The sequence below is a fragment of the Alligator sinensis genome, unplaced genomic scaffold, assembly GCF_000455745.1.
Source record: "Alligator sinensis unplaced genomic scaffold, ASM45574v1 scaffold528_1, whole genome shotgun sequence".
NCBI lineage: Eukaryota > Metazoa > Chordata > Crocodylia > Alligatoridae > Alligator > Alligator sinensis.
In genome coordinates this window covers 2992904-3005903 of record NW_005841846.1, presented here as the reverse complement: position 1 = coordinate 3005903, position 13000 = coordinate 2992904, and the positions used below count along the sequence as shown (strand labels likewise).

The 13000-nt window shown below is 41.0% G+C and overlaps 1 long non-coding RNA gene across 1 annotated transcript in view; it reads left to right on the top strand.

The window, feature by feature from the left end:
• LOC112550737 overlaps positions 1–6552 on the top strand; it is a 45357-nt gene extending 38805 nt beyond the window's left edge. Inside the window, exons 3-4 of the long non-coding RNA XR_003094707.1 lie at positions 5680–5957; positions 6072–6552. This is a non-coding gene — a long non-coding RNA (uncharacterized LOC112550737). The remainder of the gene's footprint in view (positions 1–5679; positions 5958–6071) is intronic.
• The last annotated feature ends 6448 nt before the right edge of the window (positions 6553–13000 follow it).

Sequence of the window (13000 nt, the reverse complement as noted above, 5' to 3'; positions counted from 1 at the left end):
TTTTATTCAGGCTACAGTAATTTTATTTTAGCAGATTAGGGAATGTTCCTGCTAAAAAAGGATGTGTTTAAATATTTATATAATCCATTCATCAGCAAGAAAAAATATCCCCTTCAGTAATAGAGATTTGTGACTGGCTAATTACTAGCTTGTATTAATTTTAACAGATTAATTTTTTGCCATAGATCTCAATAAATTGCATTCATTTCACTTGCATGCACAGGAATTTCTGGAGTTTTGTTTTATGCTGGAACTAAGTAGAAAGGAAGTCTCTAAAATATCCTTCTCCAAAATAAAATATCCTTCTCCAAAAAAGTAATTTACGGAAATGTGATAGCTGTATTATGCATCCCCCAGGCAGAATGATGTCACACTGTGTGCACATTGTCTTTGCATGTAATATGGCAGCAGCAATGAAAGGAAGTTTAAGGTTATCCAAAATGCTTGAGGTGCTGCACGCACCACTTATTTCACAACAAAGTATGCATAGCACATCCAGCGTGCAAAGAGATTCTATCTTGAAATATGACACAAAGTGCAAAGCACTCATAATTTCACTTGGAAGTGATACAAGAACAGGTGCTCAGCACTTCTGAAAACTATGCACTAGCAAAATAAATATCCAATATACTGAAGAGATTCTGTCATGAACAAATGGTGTTTCAGGAAGATGTTTCAGGAAGCACAGAATAAGCACAGAATAAATAGTACAGGAACTTCTCGAATGCCACCACAGGCCAAGTGTGGCAGTGAACTAGCCCACAGTCTTGTTCAGAGATACATAGAATATATCCAAACCTCCCTCATGCCGAGTTCAAGAATTCTGCTGAGAACTATATCCTATTCATTCGCTCCTGCTCCACACATGCCGAAAAACAGAAATTAGGCAACAACAAAGCCATTTCAGAGAACCCCTGAGTGCAGTCCATAAAGTGTGCTTTTGCTAAGTGCTCCATTGACTAATTTCTGGGATTCAGCCTGCTCACTGGACAAAGCATACTTTTTAGTAGTGCTCCTTGCCTGAGCAAGGAAACAAAATATGCAGCTTCTCAGTGGGCATGTTTACATATGCTGTTAATTTGAAGTAGGTTTACTGTGCAGTAAAAATACTGTGGAGTAAGCATAAAGGGGAGAAGATCTACACTAAGGCTGTGCGAACACCATTTTATTTCAGCTTCTGTTTCACTGTTTCAAAGGAACAGTGTTTCATTTAGTCATTTTGTTTCATTTTGTTTTGAAGCACTGTTCCATTTCATTTGGTTGAAACTGTTTCACTGTTTCAATGCATTTCGACATTTTGTCCATAGGCTATAATAGGGAATCATGAAAATGCCTATAACTTTATCATTTCTTGCCTGATTCAGATGAAGATTGTAGGGATGGTAGCCCCTTCTGAGGGCATGAAGCTTGCCAAGTGTCAAGGAGATATGTGTACGGGTTTCTGGGAAACTGCACCTCAAGGTGTTGACAAGCAAAATTCGTGTCACTTGCCAGCAGCATCAGCCTCCTGTCATCCCACGCACAGATCTGGGGGCCCGCACCCCCTGGGAGGGCTGTGGGGCTGTGCCAGACTTTTCCTGGAGGTGTGGGCTCCCAGATCTTCATTTGGGGTTACTGGAGGCTGCTGCTGCTGCCTGGGACTAGCACTGGGCGCAGCCCACACCCTGTACCTAGCATCAGAAAGACTGGTGCTGCCATGCCCTAGGCAGCAGAGGCAGCCTCCTGTCATCCCACACACAGATCTGGGGGTCTGCACCCCTGGGAGGAGTCTGCAAGTGCTAGGAAGGGCGGGTTGAGCTCTGTGGGGCTGTTGGAGCTGGTTGGAGTACAGCCCTGATTCTCCCCACCTCCTGCCACTGGGCTGCACTCTGAGCAGCTCCGCCAGCCCCACAGAGCACAGCTCAGTGGTGGGAGGTGGGGGAGAGCCAGGGTTGCACATGAAGTGGCTCTGCCAGCCCCATGGAGCTTTCCCAGTGGTGAGAGGCAGCGGGAGAGCCAGTGGCAGAGCTGCTCAGAGTGCAGCCCTGGCCAGTGCCTGTCCCCCACCTCCTGCCACCAGGCTGAGCTCCATGGGGATGGTAGAACCACTCAGAGTGCATCCCAGTGACAGGAGGTGGGGAAGAGCCAGGGCCATGCTCCAAGTGGCTCCACCAGCCTCATGGAGCTAGCCCTGGCTCTCTCCTGCCTTCCGCCACCAGGCTAAGCTCCATGGGGCTGGTGGAGCTAGTCATAGTGTAGTCCTGGCTCACCCCCACCCCCTGCCACCTGGCTACACTCTAAGCAGGACTGCCAGCCACACAGAGCTGAGCCTGGTGGTGGGAGGTGAGAAAGAGTCACTGGCCAGGGCTGCACTCCAAGCAGCTCCACCACTGGTTCTCCCTCCACCTCCCACTGCCAGGCTGAGCTCCATGGGGCTGGCAGACCAGCTAGGAGCACCGCCCTGGTGAGCACAGTCTGGCACCTGGAGGCTCTGCAGCCCCACAGAGATGAGGTTGGTGGCGGGAGGTGGCAGGGAGCCAGTGGTGCAGCCACTCAGAGCACAGCCCTGGCTCTGAGTGTAGCCCTGACCAGTCACTCTCCCCTGCCTCCTGCCACCAGGCTTACCTCTGTGGGACTGTGGAGCCTCTCACCACCAGGCTGTGTTTGCCAGGGCTGTGCTTGAAGCACAGTCCTGGCTGTCCCCCACCTCCCACCACTGGGCTTCTTCAAAACTTGAAATATTTCAAAACTTTCAAAATATTTCAAGTTCCCTCATTTTGTTTTGAAGTTGTTTCAAAGACCTTTGTTTCATTTCAAGTTTGCTGTTTCCAGCTCAGAATGTGTCAAAACAACTTTGAAATGAAACACTCATGAAAATTTCACGTAGCCCTCATCTACACGTACTCCCTCTTGGGAGAAGATTTTCTCCCAATGGGAGCAGCCTGGTACAGGGCACAAGGTGGTCCCAGTGGGTACAGGTCCAGGAGATGTCTGCCAGTTACAGTGGCATCTGTTTTCTGGCCCCATGCACATTGGGAGGGGACCTGATATGCCAAGACAGAACTTCCCCTGCAGCAGGCAGAGCTCTCCTGACTTGATGCATATCCAGACACATAGCTGTCAGCAAGCCCCTGATGGGCAGAAGATTTACTGGGAGCTGTCTAGGGTGTGGAGCAGCTGTGGGTAAGACTTCTGACAGGTGGAGGGGTATGGAGCTCACCAGAAGTTGCCCTGCTTGGCACAGAGCTGGCTGTTCTGGGGGGTGAGGGGCGAGGTAGGGCTGGGAACCCAGTCCTCCCTGTCTCCTGAAGCAGCCAGCTCCACACCACATGGAACTGGCTACTCTGGGGAGTGAGCAGGGCTGGGAATCCAGCCATCACTTGTCCCTTAGAGCAGCCATCTCCACACAGTTGTATATCCAGCTAGCTGCTCTGAGGAGCATGCAGGGGCTGGGAGCTCCCCAGTCCTGGCCCTGATCAGCTCCTGGGGGGTGCCAGGGTGCTTGAACAGTGCCAGGACCAGGGACAGAGAGCTCCCTGTCCCCTACTGGTTAGGCTGACTGGGAGCAAGTTTGCTTCTGGCCAGTGTCTATATGTGATTTACTGTGCAGTTAGTTTACTACCTGTATTTATATGTAGTAGATAACTCTACAGTAGACTGATTTACTCCACAGTAAATGTGAGCACATGTAGACAGTGACCCTTTACTGCACAGTGAACTAATCTGCCATACAATAAAGCATCTCATGTATACATACCAGCTTCACTAAGAGTGAATCTTTTTTGCCACGCTTATTGGATTTTCATTCTTAGTACTATATCTTACAGTTATTCACTGGGTTCCATAGGGAGTTTTGTATTCCAATGCATACACATACTGTGCTGTAACTACTATTCTATTAGATTTAAAGTAGTTAGCCCATGTGGCTTGTCTATATCCCTGTTTAAAGTACTACTATCTCCCTCTGTCAGCTATGGATTGTTAGTATATTAGGAACATGTCTGTACTTTACATTAACTTAGGTACTTGAATCAGTCTAGCCATGATCATATATAGCTCTATTCAGGCTCCTTCCCCCTATCTCTTCTATATGAACTGGATTCCATCATTATCACTTTTACAGTAAGATTTCTCTCTCTGTATTTTCTGTCTTAGCTTTCTCAAGAAGGTGCTGATTTGATATACAGCTTTTTCTCTCTGTATGGTAATAGTGCACTCCTCTGGTTGCAGTACTTTGCCTTCTGGAAAAAAAACAAACCTTCTTTCTAGTACCTTTTTGGAAATTGAGATGCATAATGTACTTCTTTTGCTACATTTCCCAAGTGTAGAAGGCACTGTTTGCTCATAGTGACAGAGCCTTCTACATTTTACCTTAGACAGCCTGCTTAGATTTTTTTCTTTTTCTTTTAGCACGCTCCAAAGTTCTAAGGCTTATTACGAAAACTAGTTGGGAATTTTTCAGTGAAATGGACAGTCTCTATTTCTGGCATGATGAATATTACATTTTTTATATAAAATGAATCATCTTAAATAGAAGAGATTCTATATCACTGTGGTTAGGTCGCTCACATGGGATATAAAAGCCCAAAGCTCAAGATATTATTTTTCTTGATACAGACCAAAGAATTGAAGCCGGGTTTGCTTTGTCCCTGATAAGTGCCTGACCACAAAGCTATTGGGTATTCTGGGTGGCTTACTCTTCCATGTTTTTATTTTGTGGGGTTGGGGAGAGTTTGTGGAGTAGATTTTGTTGTTGTTGTTGCTGCTGCTGTTGTTTTTGGTCCCGGTGAGGAATGTTGAAACTAGATAGATTCAAGATTAAAATAAAGTGCAAATATTTAACAGTGGTAAAGAGCAACCATTATGGCTTGGGACAGAAATTAACCATAAACTAGTAGAAGTAGTTGGAAACTGGTTCAGATCTAACACAACAGAAGTTCCGTATACATAAACCATTTTCAACTGGCCGAAACCAGTTTAAGATACACCTGGATGGATGTTATATCAGACTTAACTGATTTAGCTTAAATTGGTTTATTGAACTTCTGTCCCAGATCCCCTCCAGATTCAAGTTAACACATAGTCCCCCAGCATTCCAGGATGCATTTCATCTCCCCCACAACCCGCTTCTTGCACGGTGGGCAGGCTAGACTTGGCCCAAGCTTTCTGCTCCCACCAACCCAGCTTCTGACCTGGGCCAATGCAGGCATGTGGATGTATTTCTGGAATCAAAAGTGCATGTATGTTCACTTGCTTACCAGTTCAACCTATGCAGCTTAAACTAACCTGTTTAGATTGAATCTATTCAGCCTTGGGCTTTTTGACTATCTATACTTAGCCTATGAGAGTTTACTGAGGAGTCTGGTGTTTTCTTGAACACTGAAAACATTAGAAACATTTTTTTAAATGATATTCTAGGTCAGTGGGAGTCACCTTTTTGACAGGTGTGCCACAAGGTAACCCATACATCATCCCCAAATGCCACTTCAATCCCCATCCTCTGCCTGATCTGATGCTCTGCTTTCTTCCCCTGCCCAGTGCCCCTGTCTGATCTGTTGCTCTGCTTTCTGCTTCCTGCCCTATCTGTCAGTGTTTCCTCTCCAATCTGCTATGTGCTACATATACAGACTGCATGATGAAAATTGCACCTCTTGGCCTTATGATCTGTAAATCCAAATAACAATTCTTCATTTTTTTCAGAAAACAAAATTCTTGTTTTCCAGACAGTTCTATGTAGTGTGATACAGCCAAGCTATCGCTATGAAAAGGATTTAACTTCACTGAAATATCAATCTGTCTGTATAATGGAAGAACAGTGTAGCTATTTGCAATTCCCTCCTATCACCTCACAGGATGGAATAACCACATGTATCTGTCTCTCCACCCTACATCATAGAGAGGTTTGATACTCTCACTGAGAGGGATCAAAGGACAGTCAAGATGGTTAAGCCTGAAAAGATACAAGCTCCCCGGTGCTGGTAAGTGAACTGTAATGCATTGGACTTTCCTGTATTAAGCCCAGCATTAAACTCAGTGTCTCCTTTTAAGTGGTTCTTCACCTCCATGCCCTACTTTTCACCTTTTCCATCCAGATACACAGAGTCGAACAGAAGATAACTTTTAAAGGATACAAAGAATCCTTCAATCTCTCTGAAGAAGTTTTCAACTTCACATGTTATACATTCTCCAAGTAGCAGATATTTTTTAAACTATATATTTTTCTCTCACTTCTCCTTAGTTTGTCTGATTCCACTGCAGAGAGCACACTCTGCAAGCTTATTGCACTATGCCCTCTAGCAGTAGCCTTTTCCTAAAATCTGTCAGGTTGTGTTTAGATGTCAAGGTCATACAGCAGAAGAAACATGAAAGGGATGGAAAATGGCTTGCATTCCAGTGACTCCTTTTGGATGCCTTCACGCAGAAAAAATAAAATAAAATGGGGCACTTAACTGTTGTAAACTCTTAAGACAAGATCCCCTTATGAAGTCACTGGAATGCTATGCAGTATCCATAAGTACTCACGCTCTTTTGGCTACTTACATAAGAGCTTTGGTTTACTGTAGATAGTAGGTAATACACCCTATTGTACATATTAATTTTACATGGTGCTGTAAAAGCTATAATTTGCTGTTTCATTAACTAAATGATTTTGGAAATATCTTATTATTTCTGAGCTAGGTAGTTATTTCTTACCATAAATTATTACTGCGTAACTGCCTATTCTATACCAATTTGCTTGCATAAATGTAGGTTTTGTGAATCCAAAAAGCTCTTTTACAAAAAGGGCTATTTATGGGATGTTCTGTTTAATGGGGTCAAAACAGTCTGTTATTGTAGCTGGTGGGACTGGCCAAAATGTCTCATTTTAAAAATATGGACCTTGCATGAATTCTAGGATAAGTTGCTTGGATAAATTATGAAAATGTAGCCAGTAGTAAATTAGATAAATTCTTTGAGGATGTGGTTGGTTCAAAAATTAGTATGAATAAAATCAACATTATACAAAACTGAACGTATTTCAATTCTAATGGAAACCCATATTTTGACAAAGACATATTTTCTATGGAGTTTGCAGCCTAAAGGGGCTTACCACCCCCCGCCAATTATTGAGCTAATACATGAGAACCAAAAAGTGAAACTGAACAGAAGCTGATTAAAAGTAAATTATCTTCCACTTAAAAAACTGAGAGGTCAAAAAGGAGATAAATAGGATTTATGGTGAAAAGCACATTACATTTTTTAATCTGAATAATCTGTGATAACCTCATGTTATATATCATTTTATTGTAAAAATAATTGCAATTTTAATTAATAGGCATGTCATTTAAATATGCACTGCATATTTCTCTGCCATCTCTCTTTTGGTTTCTAACCTAATCAGCCCAGTAAATGCAAATTAGGAAGGTCTCTTGCTTATTTTTATAACATGGTAGAAATCATTTCTTACGTCAAAAATGAAATGTCTTTTTAGATCACATTTAAAAATGTCTTTTTAAAATCACAACAGGTAGATTATATCAATTTGTCTAGTTACCGTTTCACTACTGTTTAATAAAAGTCTGCTTAAACAAACTTATTGTTTTCTTCCATATTTGAGGGAAGTATATCTTATCAATATTTCATAACATAATTCTGACCAACCTGATTTCCTTCAATGATAAGTTGACAGGATCTATGGATAGGGTAGATCTGATGTACCTTGACTTTGGTAAGACTTTTGACTTTTGACTCTGTGTCCAAGGACATTCTCATTAATAAGATAAGGAAATACAGACTAGATGAAAGCACTGTAACATGTACAAACCAGTTGGATCATTATACTCAGTGAGTAGTTGGGAGGAAATATCAAGTGGGGTTTTCTAGAAGCCTGTCCTAGGTCCTGTTTATTTAATGTCTTCATTAATGATATGGATGATGGGACTGAATACATGCTTGGAAAATTTGAGACACCAAGCTCAGTGGAGTTGTAGACATTCTGAGGGGTATGTGTAGGATCCAGAATGACCTGGATAAATTGGAGAAATGGTCCAAAATCAGTCAAATGAAATTCAACCAGGACAAGTGCAAAGTTCTGCACTTGGGATGAAATAATCACATGTATGAATGGACAAAGTGGGAATGATTGGCCTGCAGAGACGTACCTAGGGGTTACAGTGAACCATAAGATTAATATGGGTCAATAGTATCATCTTATTAAAAAGGTCAATAGCATATTGGATTGTATTAAGCAAATTAAGGGAAATGAATCTTCCACTCTATTCTATTTGGTATTGGTGATGCTTCACCTGGGCTACTTTGTCCAGCTTTGGATCCTGCACTTCAAGAAAGGTGTGAACAGATTGGCAGGAGTCCAACAGAAAGAAAAACAAGTTATTCAAGGCCTAGGAAGCATGATTTACAAGGAAAAGCTGAAAGAACAAGGATTATTTATTCTGGGAAAGAGAAGATTTCAGGGCAATATAATAACAGTCTTCAAGTACTTTAAGAAAGATTACAAAGACAGTGGAGACAGACTTTTCCCTGAGAATGTAGGGGGCAGGAGTAGGAGCAATGGCCTCAAACTACAGCAGTATACATTTAGGGTGGATATTAGGAAGAACTTTATAACTACAAGAATGGTCAAGCATTGGAATAGGCTATCTAGAAAAGTTGTGGAATATCCATCTCTGGAAATTTTCAAGAGCAGGTTAGACAAACCTGGGATGGTTGACTAGGATGGTTTAATAAGGGGCCATCTTTCTCTGAACAGCAATCTCAGGCCTAGATGATGAAGTCCCTCCTATATCTACTGATCTATGACCTTATAATTTTACTGTTTTTAAATGAGTTTTTACAGAGAGGTAGTGGAATCTCCATCCTCAGAGGTTTTTAAGACCAGCTAGACAAAGCCTTGGCCAGGATGATCTATTTGGGGATGGTCCTGCTTTGAGCAGGGAGTTGGACTAGATGACCTCCTGAGGTCCCTTCCAACCCTAATTTTATATGATTCTATGATACTATACCATAGAACTAGAGCTGCTCTTGTCATCATCCCTTCCAGTTCTTCCCTTGGCTGTCTCTATGCCACCCATTCAAACTTCAAATTCATGTTCTCACCTTCAAAGTCTGGCAAAATCCCATTTCTCCATATGCAGCTGAACTTATTTCTTATTCTATGAACATATTATGAAATATATGAAAATATTACCATCCCCACCCTGCCAGTGCTGCTAGAGTCATTGTTCTTGTCAGGACCTGGTAAAACACTCCTGGATAGGTCTACACTTTTTTCATTACACCTCTATGCATGATGCTCTCTTTTAGATGCCTCTAAATGCACTGCCTTTTTATCATCCATAATGATCATTAAATTTTCTGTTGCAGTTCTAGGAAACAGGTCAATAGCCACATCATATATTTCTTTTTCTTTGGTTGAAAATGCACATCAATAACACAGCACTACATGCTTGTTTCTTAAATCCATTTGTCTGACCTTTCATCTGTTCTTGTTTGTGGGGTTTGTTTATGTAATTAGAGACTGGTAGAGGACCATATGCTCCTCTATATCTAGGCATTAAAACTAATAAACACATTGGAATCAAGATAGTAAAGGTGTCTAGATGGTATCAGATTAATAAAATATATTAAAATAGGCCATGGGACACAATCATCTATTCAGTCTTAGAATATTGCCAGTCTTTTGATTTTTTTCCTTGCATAAGAAACAAAAAAGTGAGTATTTTGGCATTTAATTCTTAAAACACACAATGAGGTCTAGAGTAGAACTACAGTATATACTAAAAATAATATGTTTAGTAATCAATTCCATTTGGTCTGCCAAGCAGCAGACTGTTCCAAGTCTGCTTTCCTTCAAAAACTGGCCAAGGAATCAACGGAAAATAAATTTAAATAGTAGTAAAGGACTGCAATTACCAATAAGATTTCAGGGGACTTCCTGTGCTATCTGTTCAAGTCCCCCGAGTTTGCATGTAATACTGAGAACATCTTATGACGTGCCATAGGTGATCTCAAAAATAGGGATCAGACACTGCCAATACCCTGCTACAACAAAAACAGGAAGTGGTTAATTAATATATGCTCAGAAGATTTTAAGAGAAGATCAATACCCTGATCTTCAGAGGACCCCTCCTGTAGTCTCTCCCATTCTGACCCAGGGGAAAAGTTCCTTCCTGACTTCACATTTCACTATTAATATGGCCCTGAGCAGAAGAGCCCTTTAGCCAAGAACATCTGGGTTTTCTTAAGTACCAGCAGAGGCACCCCAGCACTCCAGCAAAAACCATCAGCCTTAGTTCTGGCCAACACTTCAGTACCTTAGATGAAACCACTGCTCCCCCAGGAGACACTGCCATCATGAGGGGAAGAAAAAAATAATTCCTGGCCCCAATTTATGATCAACAAGTTGCCTGAGACATGAGATCTCCAGATACCTTCCACCCTACAAGAGCAACCTTTATACCCCAACCTATGGACCTCGCACACAACTCCATGTTACACAGACTTTTGAGTCTGAACTTCCTGGCATTTCATAAACATATCCAGTTTAAATTTGAATCAGTTCATGTTCTTTGCTCCCACCACTTTGCTTGGAAGACTTTTCTAAATCTCTACTCATTGGATAGTCAGAAATGTTCTAATTACCTGCAGCCAGTTTGTAGCCATTTGATCTTATGCCCAATTTGTTATTCAACCTCAAAAACCTCTTCTCCTTCCATAATATTCACCCCATGAACATACTTTTAAAGAGTGTGTATATCCCCTCTCAATCTCTGTTTGGTTCAGTTAAATGAGTCAAAGTCCTTTAATCTTTCTTCCATAAGAAAAGGTCTCCATGCCCTTGACCATTTTAGTGGCCCTTCTTTAAACGAATTTCAGTAAACCTTTTTTCAAACCTGACCAATGACAAGAACTGAATACAATATTCAAAATGGGGTATTACCAATGTCTTGTACAATGGTACTAATATCTCCTCATCTTTACTCTTTATCACCTCTTTCTAGCCATTTGTGGAACTGTATAAGAAGCTAAATATATTTCAGCAGGCACAAACAGAACATTGGGTAACAACAGATAACGTTTCTAAGAAGCCCTCAATCAGGAGTCTGGTCAGAGAAGTACAACATTTGATTCCTAGGCTGCAATCATTTCCACATGAAGAAATCTTTATTCTTGTGTAGGGCCAATTGCAGAAGTAAGGCCTGTGTTTGCAGTGGGGTTTCACAGGAGACCCACTGAAATAAGTTACTGAGAGAATGCAGTGAATGAGCACTTATTCAGTTCATTGTATGCATGTAACCTATCCAGTGTTTGGTAACTCTTCAATATTTGGGAAAATGAATTCCATGACATTTGTATATAAAAATGAATTATTTGCCATTATATATCAATATACCATCTCAGACTTGCTGATGAAGGCGACCTAATGATTCAGCTTATTATAAAACAACAGAAATCAGAATTGATTTATTGGAAATGCTTGAACATTTTTAGTTCCTAGTTAAATGAAAAGAGAGAGCTCAGCGCACCCTAGGTCTCTTCTTTTAGAGCATAGGAAAGCTTGTCCTTTATCAAAACAAGATTTGGGCCTGATGCCTTACTATATTTATAAATTCAAATAAGATAATTAAGAATCATAAGCTGTAGATGCTCTTACTGTAGAGAAAAATTAAATATAATTTATCTATGTATGATGTAGTTTTGTTTTTAATGGTGGAAAAGTGAGAACATTGTCTAATGGTTGAATGCTTCATCACCTATGCCATAAGGTGTGAGTACATGAAAATATAGGTGCATAAAGTAAATCCTGCCAAAGGGTACTTTGACAAATAAATTACTTTGACAAGTGACTGCTTCCAAAGAAATCAGACCATGTTTGCATATTTAAAGTCTTTTTATAGATATAAAAACATACATGTGTACACACACACACACACACACACACACACACACTCACACAGAGCATATCTACAGATGTGCTTTAATGTTGTGGAAGAAATCAAACTGCGTTGTGGTTGTATCAGAATTGGCAGAGCCAACTTGGTTTATTTAAAGCTATACAAGTGATCACAAGGAGGGTTCTCAAAGGAACTCTGACCTCTACAAGTTTACAAGCCTATTTATACTTTAGACAGCGAGAAAAGATGCAGGGTTCAGACAAAGCAACCTTGAAAGAAACAGGAAGAAGTTGATCATTTGTTTGTCACACGTAAGCAGTTTACTTTTTCAGAAAACACATTGTTTTGGGAACAGCTATCAGTTTTGATTTTTTTGGTTAATGGAAAGGAGGAGGTTAACATCTGCACACAGACAAAACAAGGCATGAAGGTTTTTCCTTATCTTAGAACATTTTAAAATACATAGCATCAGCATCAGCATCTTTTTCTCTTCTCTTTCTCTTCTTAGTCAAGTAAGAGGCCTAGTTAAACTTATTTCCATATTCCCCCCTTTTGGGCCTTTTTTTGGCCCAACAGGTTAGATATTTATAGCCATGACCCTTTTAACTTCTAATTTTTCTTTCTCTTTACCTTTTCCCTATTTTAACATACATATCACAAAAGTCGGTCCAATTAAGGGATAAAGCAATTATGGGCACCCGTATCATTGTACTAGGAGGCAAGTGGGAACATACCCAACATTTAGAAACATTTAAATCTTTTGCATATTGATAAGACAGTTGAAGAAAAGAGTTTTGGTGAGCATGCCAGTGTGGGAGTGATCTTTTTTACCTGTTTTGAAGTCTAGTCTGATTTACAAATTTTCTTTTAGCTGGTGAGTCTTTAAGTTCATATAAGATGATCCAAAAGGAAAGACTGAGAAGTACCCAAGTCACGACTACCAACCCCACCTCAGGAGCCAGGAACTAGGTAGAGGCCTTTTTCCTTTCCTGAAGGGCATAGTGGTGTCGTTGGGGTACATTTTCTTTGTTCTGTAGTGTAAATCCTCTTGGCTCTGTAGTGGCAAATCCTCTTCGCAAGTAGGCGCTTGGCTCACTACTGGTCTTGAGCTCTCCTGTTGGCAGGCG